We start from the raw sequence: 15,625 nt of genomic DNA, 5'->3' as shown, positions 1-15,625 counted from the left end.
GACAAGTTTTATGGAGCATAGCGATGAAAAGGATGTGGAGCATTTTGGTGAAAAGAGCATAGCACATTGTGATGACATGTGTCATGGAGCATTGTGCTGACAAGCGCATGGAGCATTTTGATGACAAGGGACACAGAGCATTGTGATGAAAATTTCATGGAACATTGTGGTGACAAAGATCACAGAGCCTTGAGTGACGAGGGCATGGACCACTGAGAGGAGAAAGGTCATGAATCATTGTGATGACTGGAGTAACGGCGCACTGTGATGACAGGGATCATGGATCATTGTGATGACAAGGGCATGGAGCAATGTGATGACAGGGGCATGGAACATTGGTCTGATAATTTTCATGGGTTACTGTGTTGACAGTGGCCATGGAGCATTGAGATGACAAGGGCATGGAGAATTGTAGTGACAAAGGTCACCGAACCCTGTGTGACGAGGGCATGGACCATTGTGAGGACAAAGGTCATGAAGCATTGTGATGACTGGAGTCACGGAGAATTGTGATGACAGGTGTCATGGAGAATTGTGATGACAAGGGCATGGAGCATTGTGATGACAAGGGCATGGAACATTGTGATGACAATGTCATGGAGTATTGTGAAGACAGGTGTCAGGGAGCATTGTGATGAGATATGCCAATGGCCATTGTGATGACAATGGCATGGAGCATTGTGATATCAAGTGTCATTGAGGATTGTGAGGACAAATGTAATGGAGCATTTTGATGACAAGGGCTTGGAACATTTTGATGACAAGGGTCATGGTGCATTGTGATGAAAAGGTGCATGGAGCATTGAGATTACAGGGGTTTTGAAGCATTGTGATGAAATGGGTCATGGAGCATTTTGTGACAGGGGTTATGGAATATTGTGATGTCAGGGTTCATGGAGCATTGTGATGATAAGGGCATGGAGCACTGTGATGACAGTGGTCCTGGAACATTTGGATGACAGTGGTGAGCGAGTATTGTGATGACTAGTGATGGAACATTGTGATATATGTGGTGAGAGAGCATTTTGATGAGAAGTGCATGGAGCATTGTGATGACAAGTTTTATGGAGCATAAAGATGAAAAGGATGCGGAGCATTGTGATGAAAAGAGCATGGCACATAGTGATGACATGTGTCATGGAGCATTGTGCTGACAACCGCATGGAGCATTTTGATGACAAGGGACACAGAACCTTGTGATGAAAATTTCATCGAGCATTGTTGTGACAAAGATCACAGAGCCTTGTGTGACGAGGGCATGGACCATTGAGAGGAGAAAGGTCATGAATCATTGTGATGACTGGAGTCACAATGCATTGTGATGACAGGGGTCATGGAGCATTGTGATGACAAGGGCATGGAGCAATGTGATGACAGGGGCATGGAACATTGGTCTGACATGTTTCATGGATTTTTGTGATGACAGTGGGCATGGAGCATTGAGATGACAAGGGCATGGAGCATTGTGGTGACAAAGGTCACAGAGCCTTGTGTGATGAGGGCATGGACCATTGTGAGGACAAAGTCATGAAGCATTGTGATGACTGGAGTCACGGAGCATTGTGATGACAGGGGTCGTGGTGCATTGTGATGACAAGGGCATGGAGCATTGTGATGACAGGGGCATGGAACATTGGTCTGACATGTTTCATGGATTATTGTGATGACAGTGGGCATGGCGCATTGTGATGACAAGGGCATGGAACATTGTGATGACAAGGTCATGGAGTATTGTGAAGACAGGTGTCAGGGAGCATTGTGATGACAAATGTCATTGTCCATTGTGATGACAATGGCATGGAGCATTGTGATACCAAGTGTCATGGAGGATTGTGATGACAAAGGTAATGGATCATTTTGATGACAAGGGTTTTGAACATTGCCATGACAAGGGTCATGGAGCATTGTGATGACAAGGGCATGGAGCATTCTGATGAAATGGTGCATGGAGCATTGAGATTACAGGGGATTTGAAGCAATGTGCTGACAAGGGCATGGAGCATTGTGATGAGAAGGCAATGGAGCATTCTAATGGCATGCGTCATGGATCTTTGTGATGACAAGGACATGGAGCATTGTGATTACCGGGGTCTTGGAGCATTGTGATGAAAAGGGATTGGATCATTGTGATGAAAAATGCATGGAGCCTTGTCATGACAGGGTTCAAGGAGCATACTGATGACAAGTGTCATGGAGCATTGTGATGATAAGTGTATTGAGCATTGTGATGACAAAGATCATGGAGCATTGTGATGAGAAGACCATGGATAATTGTGATGACCAGCGGCATGGGGCATTGTTAAAACAAGTGTTATGGAACATTGTGATCAGAAGGGTTTTGTGCATTGTGATTACAGAGGTCATTGAGCATTTTGATTTCATTGTGATGACAATAGCATGAAATATTATGGTGATGGGCACGGTGCATTGTGATGACAGGGATCATGGAGCATTGAGATGAAAAGGGGCATGGAGCATTGTGATTACAGGGGTGTTGGAGCATTGTGATGACAAGGGCATTGAGCATTGTGATGAGAAGGCCATGGAGCATTCTGATGACATGCGCCATGGAGCTTTCTGATGACAAGGGCATGGAGAATTGTGATTACAGGGGTCATGGAATATTGTGGTGACAGGGGTGAGGGAGTATTGTGATGACTAGTGATGGAACATTGTGATATCAGTGGTGAGAAAGCATTTTGTGGAGAAGAGCATGGAGCATTGTGATGACAAGGTCTATGGAGCATTTTGATGACAAGGATGTGGAGCATTGTGATGGCAAGTGCATGGTGCATTGTGATGACATGGGTTATGGAACATTGTGCTGACACGCGCATCGATCATTGTGATGACAAGGGTCTTGGAGCATTTTGCTGACAAAGGCATGGAGCTTTGTGACGACAAGGGTCACAGAGCATTGTGATAAGAATTTCATCGAGCATTGTGGTGACAAAGCTCACAGAGCTTTGTGTGACGAGGTCATGGAACATTGTGATGACAAATGTCATGAAGCATTGTGATTACTGGAGTCAAGGAGCATTGTGATAACAGGGGTTTTGGAGCATTGTGATGAAAAGGGAATGGATCATTGTGATGAAAAAGGCATGGAGCCTTGTCATGACAGTGTTCAAGGAGCATACTGATGACAAGTGTCAGCGAGAATTGTGATGCCTTGTGTATTGAGCATTGTGGTGACAAAGGTCATGGAGCATTGTGATGAGAAGTCCTTGCATAATTGAGATGACGAGCGTCATGGGGCAAGTGATGACAAGTGTTATGGAACATTGTGATCAGAAGGGTTTGGAGCATTGTATTGACAGAGGACATGGAGCATTTTGATTTCATTGTGATGACAATAGCATGAATAATTATGTTGATGGGCCTGGTGCATTGTGATGACAGGGTTCATGGAGATTTGAGATGAAAAGTGGCATGGAGAATTGTGATTACAGAGGTCTTGGAGCATTGTGATGACAAGGGTCATGGAGCCTTGTGATGACAAAGCCGTGGAACATTGTGATGGCAGGGGTCATGGAGCATTGTTATGACAGGTGTAATGGAGCATTGTGATGACAAGGGCATGGAGCAATGTGATGAGAGATTTCATTGAGCATTGTAATGACAATTGCATGGAGCATTTTTATACCAAGTGTCAGGGAGCTTTGTGATGACAAATGTCATGGGGCATTTTGATGACAAGGGCAAGGTGTATTGTGATGAGAAGGGCAGGGAGCATTGTGATGACAAGGTCATGGAGCAATTTGAATAAAAGCGTCATGGAATATTTTGATGACAGTGGTTATGGAACATTGTGATGTCAGGGGTCATGAAGCATTGTGATGAAATGGGTCATGGAGCATTTTGTGACAGGGGTTATGGAACATTGTGATGTCAGGGGTCATGGAGCATTGTGATGATAAGGGCATGTAGCAATGTGATGACAGTGGTCATGGAACATTTTGATGACAGGGGTGAGCGAGTATTGTGATGACTAGTGATGGAACATTGTGATATATGTGGTGAGAGAGCATTTTGATGAGAAGTGCATGGAGCATTGTGATGACAAGTTTTATGGAGCATAGCGTTGAAAAGGATGTGGAGCTTTGGATGAACAGAGCATGGCACATTGTGATGACATGTGTCATGGAGCATTGTGCTGACAAGTGCATGGAGCATTGTGCTGACAAAGGCATGGAGCATTGTGATGACAGGGGACACAGAGCATTGTGATGAAAATTTCATGGAGCATTGTGGTGACAAATATCAGAGAGCCTCGTGTGAAGAGGGCATGGACCATTGTGAGGACAAAGGTCATGTATCTTTGTGATGATTGGAGTCACGGAGAATTGTGATGACAGGGGTCATGGAGCATTGTGATGAGAAGGGCATGGAGCAATGTGATGACAGGGGCATGGAACATTGGTCTTACAAGTTTCACGGATTATTGTGATGACAGTGGACATGGAGCATTGAGATGACAAGGGCATGGAGCATTGTGGTGATAAAGGTCACAGAGCCTTGTGTGACGAGAGCATGGACCATTGTGATGACAAAGGTCATGAATCATTGTGATGACTGGAGTCACGGAGCATTGTGATGACAGGGGTCATGGAGCATTGTGATGACAAGGGCATGGAGCATTGTGATGACAGGGGCATGGAGCATTGGTCTGACATGTTTCATGGTTTATTGTGATGACAGTGGGCATGGCGCATTGTGATGACAAGGGCATGGAACTTTGTGATGACAAGGTCATGGAGTATTGTGAAGACAGGTGTCAGGGAGCATTGTGATGACATATGTCATTGTCCATTGTGATGACAATGGCATGGAGCATTGTGATACCAAGTGTCATGGAGGATTGTGATGAAAAAGGTAATGGAGAATTCTGATGACAAGGCCTTGGAACATTGCGATGACAAGTGTCATGGAGCATTGTGATGACAAGGGCATGGAGCATTCTGATGAAAAGGTGCATGGAGCATTGAGATTACAGGGGTTTTGGAGCAATGTGATGACAAGGGCATGGAGCATTGTGATGACTGGAGTCACGGAGCTTTGTGATAGCTGGGGTCTTGGAGCATTGTGATGAAAAGGGAATGGATCATTGTGATGAAATAGGCATGGAGCCTTGTCATGACAGTGTTCAAGGAGCATACTGATGACAAGTGTCAGCGAGCATTTTGATGCCAAGTGTATTGAGCATTGTGTTGACAAATGTTATGAAGAATTGTGATGAGAAGACCTTGCATAATTGTGATGACGAGCGTCATGGGGCATGTGATGACAAGTGTTATGGAACATTGTGTTCAGAAGGGTTTCGAGCATTGTGATGACAGAGGACATGGAGCATTTTGATTTCATTTTGATGACAATAGCATGAAGCATTATGATGATGGGCATGGTGCATTGTAATGACAGTGTTCATGTAGCATTGAGATGAAAAGTGGCATGGAGAATTGTGATTACAGAGGTCTTGGAGCATTGTGATGACAAGGGTCATGGAGCCTTGTGATGACAAGGCCGTGGAACATTGTGATGGCAGGGGTCATGGAGCATTGTTATGACAGGTGTAATGGAGCATCGTGATGAAAAGGGCATAGAGCAATGTGATGAGAGATTTCATTGAGCATTGTGATGAAAAGGTCAGAGAGCAATGTGATGAGAGATTTCATTGAGCATTGTGATGACAATGGCATGGAGCATTGTGATGCTAATGGTCATGGAGCTTTGTGATGACAAATGTCATGGGGCATTTTGATGACAAGAGCGTGGTGCATTGTGATGAGAAGGGCAGGGAGCATTGTGATGACAGGGTCATGGAGCAATTTCATGAAAATTGTCATGGAATATTTTGATGACAGTGGTTATGGAACATTGTGATGTCATGGGTCATGAAGCATTGTGATGAAATGGGTCATGGAGCATTTTGTGACAGGGGTTATGGAACATTGTGATGTCAGGGGTCATGGAGCATTGTGATGATAAGGGCATGGAGCACTGTGATGACAGTGGTCATGGAATATGTTGATGACAGGGGTGAGCGAGTATTGTGATGACAAGTGATGGAACATTGTGATATATGTGGTGAGAGAGCATTTTGATGAGAAGTGCATGGAGCATTGTGATGACAAGTTTTATGGAGCATAGCGATGAAAATGATGTGGAGCATTGTGATGAAAAGAGCAATCCACATTGTGATGACATGTGTCATGGAGCATTGTGCAGACAAAGGCATGGAGCACTGTGATGACAAGGGACACAGAGCATTGTGATTAAAGTTTCATGGAGCATTGTGGTGACAAAGATCACAGAGCCTTGTGTGACGAGTGCATGGACCATTGTGATGAGAAAGGTCATGAATCATTGTGATGACTGGAGTCACAGAGCATTGTGATGACAGGGGTCATGGAGCATTGTGATGACAAGGCCATGGAGCAATGTGATGACAGGGGCATGGAACATTGGTCTGACAAGTTTCATGGATTATTGTGATGACAGTGGGCATGGAGCATTGTGGTGACAAAGGTCACAGAGCCTTGTGTGACGAGGGCATGGACCATTGTGATGAGAAAGGTCATGAATCATTGTGATGACTGGAGTCACAGAGCATTGTGATGACAAGGGCATGGAACATTGTCATGACAAGGTCATGGAGTATTGTGAAGACAGGTGTCAGGGATCATTGTGATGACATAAGTCATTGTCAATTGTGATGACTATGGCATGGAGCATTGTGATACCAATTGTCAGGGAGGATTGTGATGACAAAGGTAATGGAGCATTTTGATGACAAGGGCTTGGAACATTGCGATGACAAGGGTCATGGAGCATTGTGATGACAAGGGCATGGAGCATTCTGATGAAAAGGTGCATGGAGCATTGAGATTACAGGGTATTTGAAGCAATGTGATGACATGGGCATAGATCATTGTGATGAGAAGGAAATGGAGCATTCTGATGACATGCGTCATGGAGCTTTGTGATGACAAGGACATGGAACATTGTGATTACAGGGGGCTTGGAGCATTGTGATGAAAAGGGAATGGATCATTGTGATGAAAAATGCATGGAGCCTTGTCATGACAGGGTTCAAGGAGCATACTGATGACAACTGTCAGGGAGCATTGTGATGATAAGTGTATTGAGCATGGTGATGACAAAGATCATGGAGCATTGTGATGAGAATACCATGGATAACTGTGATGACCAGCGTCATGGGGTATTGTGATGACAAGTGTTATGGAACATTGTGACCAGAAGGGTTTGGTGCATTGTGATGACAGAAGTCATTGAGCATTTTGATTTCATTGTGATGAAAATAGCATGAAATATTATGGTGATGGGCACGGTGCATTGTGATGACAGGGTTCATGGAGCATTGAGATGAAAAGGGGCATGGAGCATTTTGATTACATGGGTGTTGGAGCATTGTGATGACAAGGGCATGGAGCATTGTGATGAGAAGGCCATGGAGCATTCTGATGGCATGCCCCATGGAGCTTTGTGATGACAAGGGCATGGAGAATTGTGATTACAGTGGTCATGGAATATTGTGGTGACAGGGGTGAGGGAGTATTGTGATGACTACTGATGGAACATTGTGATATCAGTGGTTAGAAAGCATTTTGAGGAGAAGTGCATGGAGCATTGTGGTGACAAGGTCTATGGATCATTTTGATGACAAGGATGTGGAGCATTGTGATGACATGGGTTATGGAGCATTGTGCTGACACGCGCATCGAGCATTGTGATCACAAGGGTCATGGAGCATTGTGCTGACCAAGGCATGGAGCTTTGTGATGACAAGGGTCACAGAGCATTGTGATAAAAATTTCATGGAGCATTGTGGTGACAAAGGTCACAGAGCTTTGTGTGACGAGGTCATGGACCATTGTGATGACAAATGTCATGAATCATTGTGATGACTGGAGTCACGGAGCTTTGTGATAACAGGGGTTTTGGAGCATCGTGATGAAAAGGGAATGGATCATTGTGATGAAAAAGGCATGGAGCCTTGTCATGACAGTGTTCAAGGAGCATACTGATTACAAGTGTCAGCGAGCTTTGTGATGCCAAGTGTATTGAGCATTGTGGTGACAAAGGTCATGGAGCACTGTGATGAGAAGACCTTGCATCATTGTGATGACGAGCGTCATGGGGCATGTGATGACAAGTGTTATGGAACATTGTGATCAGAAGGGTTTGGAGTATTGTGATGACAGAGGACATGGAGCATTTTGATTTCATTGTGATGACAATAGCATGAATCATGATGATGGGCATGTTGCATTGTGATGACAGTGTTCATGGAGCATTGAGATGAAAAGTGGCATGGAGAATTGTGATTACAGAGGTCTTGGAGCATTGTGATGACAAGGGTCATGGAGCCTTGTGATGACAAGGCCGTGGAAGATTGTGATGGCCGGGGTCATGGAGCATTGTTATGACAGGTGTAATGGAGCATTGTGATGACAAGGGCATGGAGCAATGTGATGAGAGATTTCATTGAACATTGTGATGACAATGGCATGGAGCATTGTGATGCCAAGGGTCAGGGAGCTTTGTGATGACAAATGTCATGGGGCATTTTGATGACAAGGGCGTGGTGCATTGTGATGAGAAGGGCAGGGAGCATTGTGATGACAGGGTCATGGAGCAATTTGATGAAAAGGGTCATGGAATATTTTGATGACAGGGGTTATGGAACATTGTGATGTCAGGGGTCATGAAGCATTGTGATGAAATGGGTCATGGAGCATTTTGTGACAGGGGTTATGGAACATTTGATGTCAGGGATCATGGAGCATTGTGATGATAAGGGCATGGAGCAATGTGATGACAGGGGCATGGAACATTGGTCTGACAAGTTTCATGGATTATTGTGATGACAGTGCGCCTGGAGCATTGAGATGACCAGGGCATGGAGCATTGTAGTGACAAAGGTTACAGAGCCTTGTGGGATGAGGGCATGGAACATTGTGAGGACAAATGTCATGAAGCATTGTGATGACTGGAGTCACGGAGCATTGTGATGACATACGTCATGGAGCATTGTGATGACAAGGGCATGGAGCATGGGTCTGACACGTTTCATGGATTATTGTGATGACAGTGGGCATGGCGCATTGTGATGACAAGGGCATGGAACATTGTGATACCAAGTGTCATGGAGGATTGTGATGACAAAGGTAATGGAGCATTTTGATGACAAGGGCTTGGAACATTGCGATGACAAGGGTCATGGAGCTTTGTGATGACAAAGATCAGAGAGCCTTGTGTGACGAGGGCATGGACCATTGTGATCAAAAAGTTCATGAAGCATTGTGATGACTTGATTCACGGAGCATTGTGATGAAAGGGGTCATGGAGCATTGTGATGACAAGGGCATGGAGCATTGTGATGAAAGGGGTCATGGAGCATTGTGATGACAAGGGCATGGAGCAATGTGATGACAGGGGCATGGAACATTGGTCTGACAAGTTTCATGGATTATTGTGTTGACAGTGGGCATGGAGCATTGTGATGACAAGGGCATGGAGCATTGTGGTGACAAAGGCATGGAGCATTTTCATGACAAGCGACACAGAGCAGTGTGATGAAATATTCATGGAGCATTGTGGTGTAAAAGATCACAGAGCCTTGTTTGAAGAGGATATGGACCACTGTGATGACAAAGGTCATGAAACATTGTGATGACTGGAGCCAAGGAGCATTGTGATGACAGGGGTCATGGAGCATTGTGATGACCAGGGCATGGAGCATTGTGATGGCAAGACCGTGGAGCATTGTGATGAGAAGATCTCGGATAATTGTGATGACGAGCGTCATGGAGCACTGTAATGACAAGGGGCATGGAGCATTGTGATTACAGGGGTCTTGGATCACTGTGATGACAAGGGAATGGAGCATTGTGATCAGAAGGCCACGGAGCATTCTGATGACATGCGTCATGAATCATTGTGACGACAAGGGCATGGAGCATTGTGATTACAGAGGTCTTGGAGCACTGTGATGACAAGGGTCATGGAGCATTGGATGACAACGCCGTGGAACATTGTGATGGCATGTGTCTTGGAGCATTGTTATGACAGGGGTCATGGAGCATTGTGATGAGAAGGGCATGGAACATTGGTCCGAAAATTTCATGGATTATTGTGATGAGGTTCTGCATGGAGCATTGTGATGACTAGGGCACAGAACACTGTGATACATGTGTCATGGAGGATTGTAATTACAAGGACATGGAGTATTGTGATGAGACGTGTATTGAGCATTGTGATGACAAGCGTCATGGAGCATTGTGCTGACAAGGGCATGGAGCAATGTGATGAGAAGTTTCATGTAGTATTGTGGTGAAATGGCATGGAGCATTGTGACGCCAAGAGTCATGGAGCTTTGTGATGATGAACGTCATGGAGCATTTTGATGAAAACGTCGTGGTGCATTGTGATGAGAAGGGTAGGGAGCATTGTGATGACAGGGTCATGGAGCAAATTGATGAAAAGTGTCATGGAACATTTTGATTACAGGGGTTATGGAACATTGTGATGTCAGGGTTAATGGAGCATTTTGATGAAAAGGAAATGGATCATTGTGATGAAAAATGCATGGAGCCTTGTCATGACAGGGTTGAAGGAGCACACTGATGACAACTGTCAGGGAGCATTGTGATGAGAAGTCCATGGATAATTGTGATGACCAGCGTCATGGGGCATTGTGATGACAAGTGTTATGGAACATTGTGATCACAAGGGTTTGGTGCATTGAGATGACAGAGGTCATTGAGCATTTTGATTTCATTGTGATGACAACAGCATGAAATATTATGGCGATGGGCACGGTGCATTGTGATGACAGGGTTCATGGATCATTGAGTTGAAAAGGGGCATGGAGCATTGTGATTACAGGGGTTTTGGAGCATTGTGATGACAAGGGTATGGGGCATTGTGATGACAAGGCCATGGAGCATTCAGATGACATGCGTCATGGAGCTTTGTGATGACAAGGGCATGGAGCATTGTGATTAGAGGGGTCTTGAAGCATTGTGATGACAAGGGTCATGGAGGCTTGTGATGACAAGGCCGTGGAAACTTGTGATGGCAGGGGTCATGGATCACTTTTATGACAGAGGTAATGGAGCTTTGTGATGATAAAGGTCATGGGGCATTTTGATGACAAGGCCGTGGAACATTGTGATGGCATGTGTCTTGAGCATTGTTATGACAGGGGTAATGGAGCGTTGTGATGAGAAGGGCATGGAACATTGGTCTGAAAATTTCATGGATTATTGTGATGAGTTTCAGCATGGAACATTGTGAGGACTAGGGCACGGAAACCTGTCATACATGTGTCATGGAGGATTGTAATGACAAGGGCATGGAGCATTGTGATGAGAAGAGTATCGAGCATTGTGATGACAAGTGTCATGGAGCATTGTGCTGACAAGTGCATGGAGCAATGTGAAGAGAGGTTTCATATAGCATTGTGATGAAATGGCATGGAGCATTGTGATGCAAATGGTCATGGAGCTTTGTGATGACAAAGGTCATGGAGCATTTTGATGACAAGGTCGTGGTGCATTGTGATGAGAAGGGCAGGGAGAATTGTGATGACAGGGTCATGGAGCAAAATTGATGAAAATTGTCATGGAACATTTTGATGACCGGGGTTATGGGATATTGTGATGTCAGGGGTTATGGAGCATTTTGATGAAAAGGCTCATGGAGCATTCTGATGAAAAGGTGCATGGAGCATTGTGATTACAGGGGTTTTGAAGCATTGTGATGACAAGGGCATGGATCATTGTGATGAGAAGGCAATGGAGCATTCTGATGACATGCGTCTTGGAGCTTTGTGATGACAAGGACATGGAGCATTGTGATTACAGGGTTCTTGAAGCATTGTGATGAAAAGGGAATGGATCATTGTGATGAAAAATGCTTGGAGCCTTGTCATGACACTGTTCAAGGAGCATACTGATGATATGTGTCCGGGAGCATTGTGATGATAAGTGTATTGAGCATTGTGATGACAAAGATCATGGAGCATTGTGATGAGAAGACCATGGATAATTGTGAGGACCAGGCTCATGGGGCATTGTGATGACAAGTGTTATGGAACATTGTGATCACAAGGGTTTGGTGCATTGTGATGACAGAGGTTATTGAGCATTTTGATTTCATTGTGATGACAATAGCATGAAATATTACGGTGATGGGCATGGTGCATTGTGATGACAGGGTTCATGGAGCATTGAGATGAAAAGGGGCATGGTGCATTGTGATTACAGGGGTGTTGGAGCATTGTGACGACAAGAGCATGGAGCATTGTTATGTGAAGGCCATGGAGCATTCTGATGACATGCGTCATGGAGCTTTGTGATGACAAGTGAATGGAGCATTGTGATTACAGGGGTCTTGGAGCATTGTGATGACATGTGTCATGGAGGCTTGTGATGACAAGGCAGTTGATCCTTGTGATGGCATTGGTAATGGAGCATTGTTATGACTGGGGTAATGGAGCATTGTGATGACAAGTGCATGGGGCATTTGTCTGAAAATTTTCATGGATTATTGTGATGAGAGTGGGCATGGAGCATTCTGATGACAAGGGCACGGAACACTGTGATACATAGATCAATCTGGATTGTAATGTCAATGGCATGGAGCATTGTGATGAGAAAGGCATCGAGCATTGTGATGACAAGCGTCATGGAGATTTGGGATGAAAAGTGCATAGAGCGATGTGATGAGAGTGTTCATGGAGCACTGTGATGACAATGGAATGGAGCATTGTGATGCTAAGGTCATGGACCTTTGTCATGATAAAGGTCATGGAGCATTTTGATGACAAGTGCGTGGTGCATTGTGATGAGAAGGGCAGGGAGCATTGTGATTACAGGGGTCTTGGAGCCTGTGATGACAAGTGCATGGAGCATTGTGATGAGAAGGCCATGGAGCATTTTGATGACATGCGTCAAGGATCTTTGTGATGACAAGGGCATAGAGCATTGTGATTACAGGTGTCTTGAAGCACAAGGCCATGGATCATTGTGATGGCGGGTGTCATGGAGCATTGTTATGACAGGGGTAATGGAGCATTGTGATGAAAAGGGCATGGAACATTTGTCTGAAAATTTCATGGAATATTGTGAGATTCGGCATGGAGCATTGTGATGACTAAGGCACGGAACACTGTGATACATGTGTCATGGAGGATTGTAATTACAAGGACATGGAGCATTGTGATGAGAAGAGTATCGAGCATTGTGATGACAAGCGTCATGGAGCATTGTGCTGACAAGGGCATGGAGAAATGTGATTTGAGGTTTCATGTAGCATTGTGATGAAATGGCATGGAGCATTGTGATGCCAAGGGTCATGGAGCTTTGTGATGACAAAGGTCATGGAGCATTTTGATGACAAGGTCGTGGTGCATTGTGATGAGAAGTGCAGGGAGCATTGTGATGACAAGGTCATGGAGCAAATTGATGAAAAGTGTCATGGAACATTTTGATAACAGGTGTTATGGAACATTGTGATGTCAGGGGTCATGAAGCATTTTGATGAAAAGGCTCATGGAGCATTCTGATGAAAAGGTGCATGGAGCATTGTGATTACAAGGGTTTTGAAGCATTGTGATGACAAGGGCATGGAGCATTCTGATGAGAAGGCAATGGAGCATACTGATGACATGCGTCATGGATCTTTGTGATGACAAGGACATGGAGCATTGTGATTACAGGGGTCTTGGAGCATTGTGATGAAAAGGGAATGGATCATTGTGATGAAGAATGCATAGAGCCTTGTCATGACAGGGTTCAAGGAACATACTGATGACAACTGTCAGGGAGCATTGTGATGATAAGTGTATTGAGCATTGTGATGACAAAGATGATGGAGCATTGTAATGAGAAGTCCATTTAAAATTGTGATGACCAGCGTCATAGGGCATTGTGATCACAAGTGTTATGGAACTTTGTGATCAGACGGGTTTGTTGCATTGTGATGGCAGGGGTCATTGAGCATTTTGATTTCATTGTGATGACAATAGCATGAAATATTATGGTGATGGGCAGGGTTCATTGTGATGACAGGGTTCATGGAGCATTGAGATGAAAAGGGGCATGGAGCATTGTGATTATAGGGCTGTTGGAGCATTGTGATGACAAGGGCATGGAGCATTGTGATGAGAAGGCCATGGAGCATTCAGATGACATGCGTCACGGAGCTTTGTGATGACAAGGGCATGGAGTATTGTGATTACAGGAGTCTTGGAGCATTGTTATGACAAGGGTCATGGAGGCTTGTGATGACAAGGCCGTGGAACCTTGTGATGGCAGGGGTCATGGATCATTGTTATGACAGGGGTAATGGAGCTTTGTGCTGACAAAGGTCATGGGGAATTTTGATGACAAGGGCGTGGTGCATTTTGATGAGAAGTGCAGGGAGCATTGTGATGACAGCGTTTTGGAGCAATTTGATGAAAAGTGTCATGGAATATTTTGATGACAGGGGTTATGGAACATTGTGATGTCAGGGGTCATGAAGCATTGTGATGAAATGGGTCATGGAGCATTTTGTGACATGGGTTATGGAACATTGTGATGTCAGGGGTCATGGAGCATTTTGATGATAAGGGCCTGTAGCACTGTGATGACACGGGACATGGAACATTGTGATGACAGGGGTGAGGGAGTATTGTGATGACTAGTGATGGAACATTGTGTTATATGTGTTGAGAGAGCATTTTGATGAGAAGTGCATGGAGCATTGTGATAACAAGTTTTATGGAGCATAGCGATGAAAAGTATGTGGAGCATTGTGATGACAAGCGTATGGCACATTGTGATGACATAGGTAAAGGAGCATTGTGCTGACAAGCGCATGGAGCATTTTGATGACAAGTGTCATGGAGCATTGTGCTGACAAAGGCATGGAGCATCGTGATGGCTAGGGACAAAGAGCATTGTGATGAAAATTTCACGGAGCATTGTGGTGACAAAGATTTCAGAACCTTGTGTGAAGAGGGCATGGATCATTGGTCTGACAAGTTTCATGGAATATTGTGATGACAGTGGGCATGGAGCATTGTGATGACAAGGGCATGGAGGATTGTGGTGACAAAGGTCATGAAGCATTGTCATGACTGGAGTCACGGAGCATTGTGATGACAATGGCATGGAGCATTGTGATACCAAGTGTCATGGAGGATTGTGATGACAAAGGTAATGGAGCATTTTGATGACAAGGGCTTTGGACGTTGTGATGACAAGGGTCATGGAGCATTGCGATGACAAGTGCCATTGAGAATTTTGATGACAACGTCGTGAAGCTTTGTGATAACAAGCGCATGGAGCTTGCTATGACAGGGGTCATAGAGCATTGCAATGACAAGTGCATGGAGAATTGTGATGAAAATATCATGTAACATTGTGATAAGAAGTGTCAGGGAGCATTGTGATGACAAGGACGTGGAGAATTGTGATGACATGGGACATGGAGCATTGTGATGACCGGGGCATGGAGTATTGTAATGGCAAGACCGTGGAGCATTGTGATGAGAAGATCACGGATAATTGTGATGACGAGCGTCATGGAGCACTATAATGACAAGGGGCAT

The sequence above is a fragment of the Hyperoodon ampullatus genome (genome assembly GCF_949752795.1).
Source record: "Hyperoodon ampullatus genome assembly, contig: SUPER_X_unloc_1, whole genome shotgun sequence".
In the NCBI taxonomy this organism is placed as follows: Eukaryota; Metazoa; Chordata; class Mammalia; order Artiodactyla; family Ziphiidae; genus Hyperoodon; species Hyperoodon ampullatus.
This window is presented reverse-complemented; position numbering follows the sequence as displayed.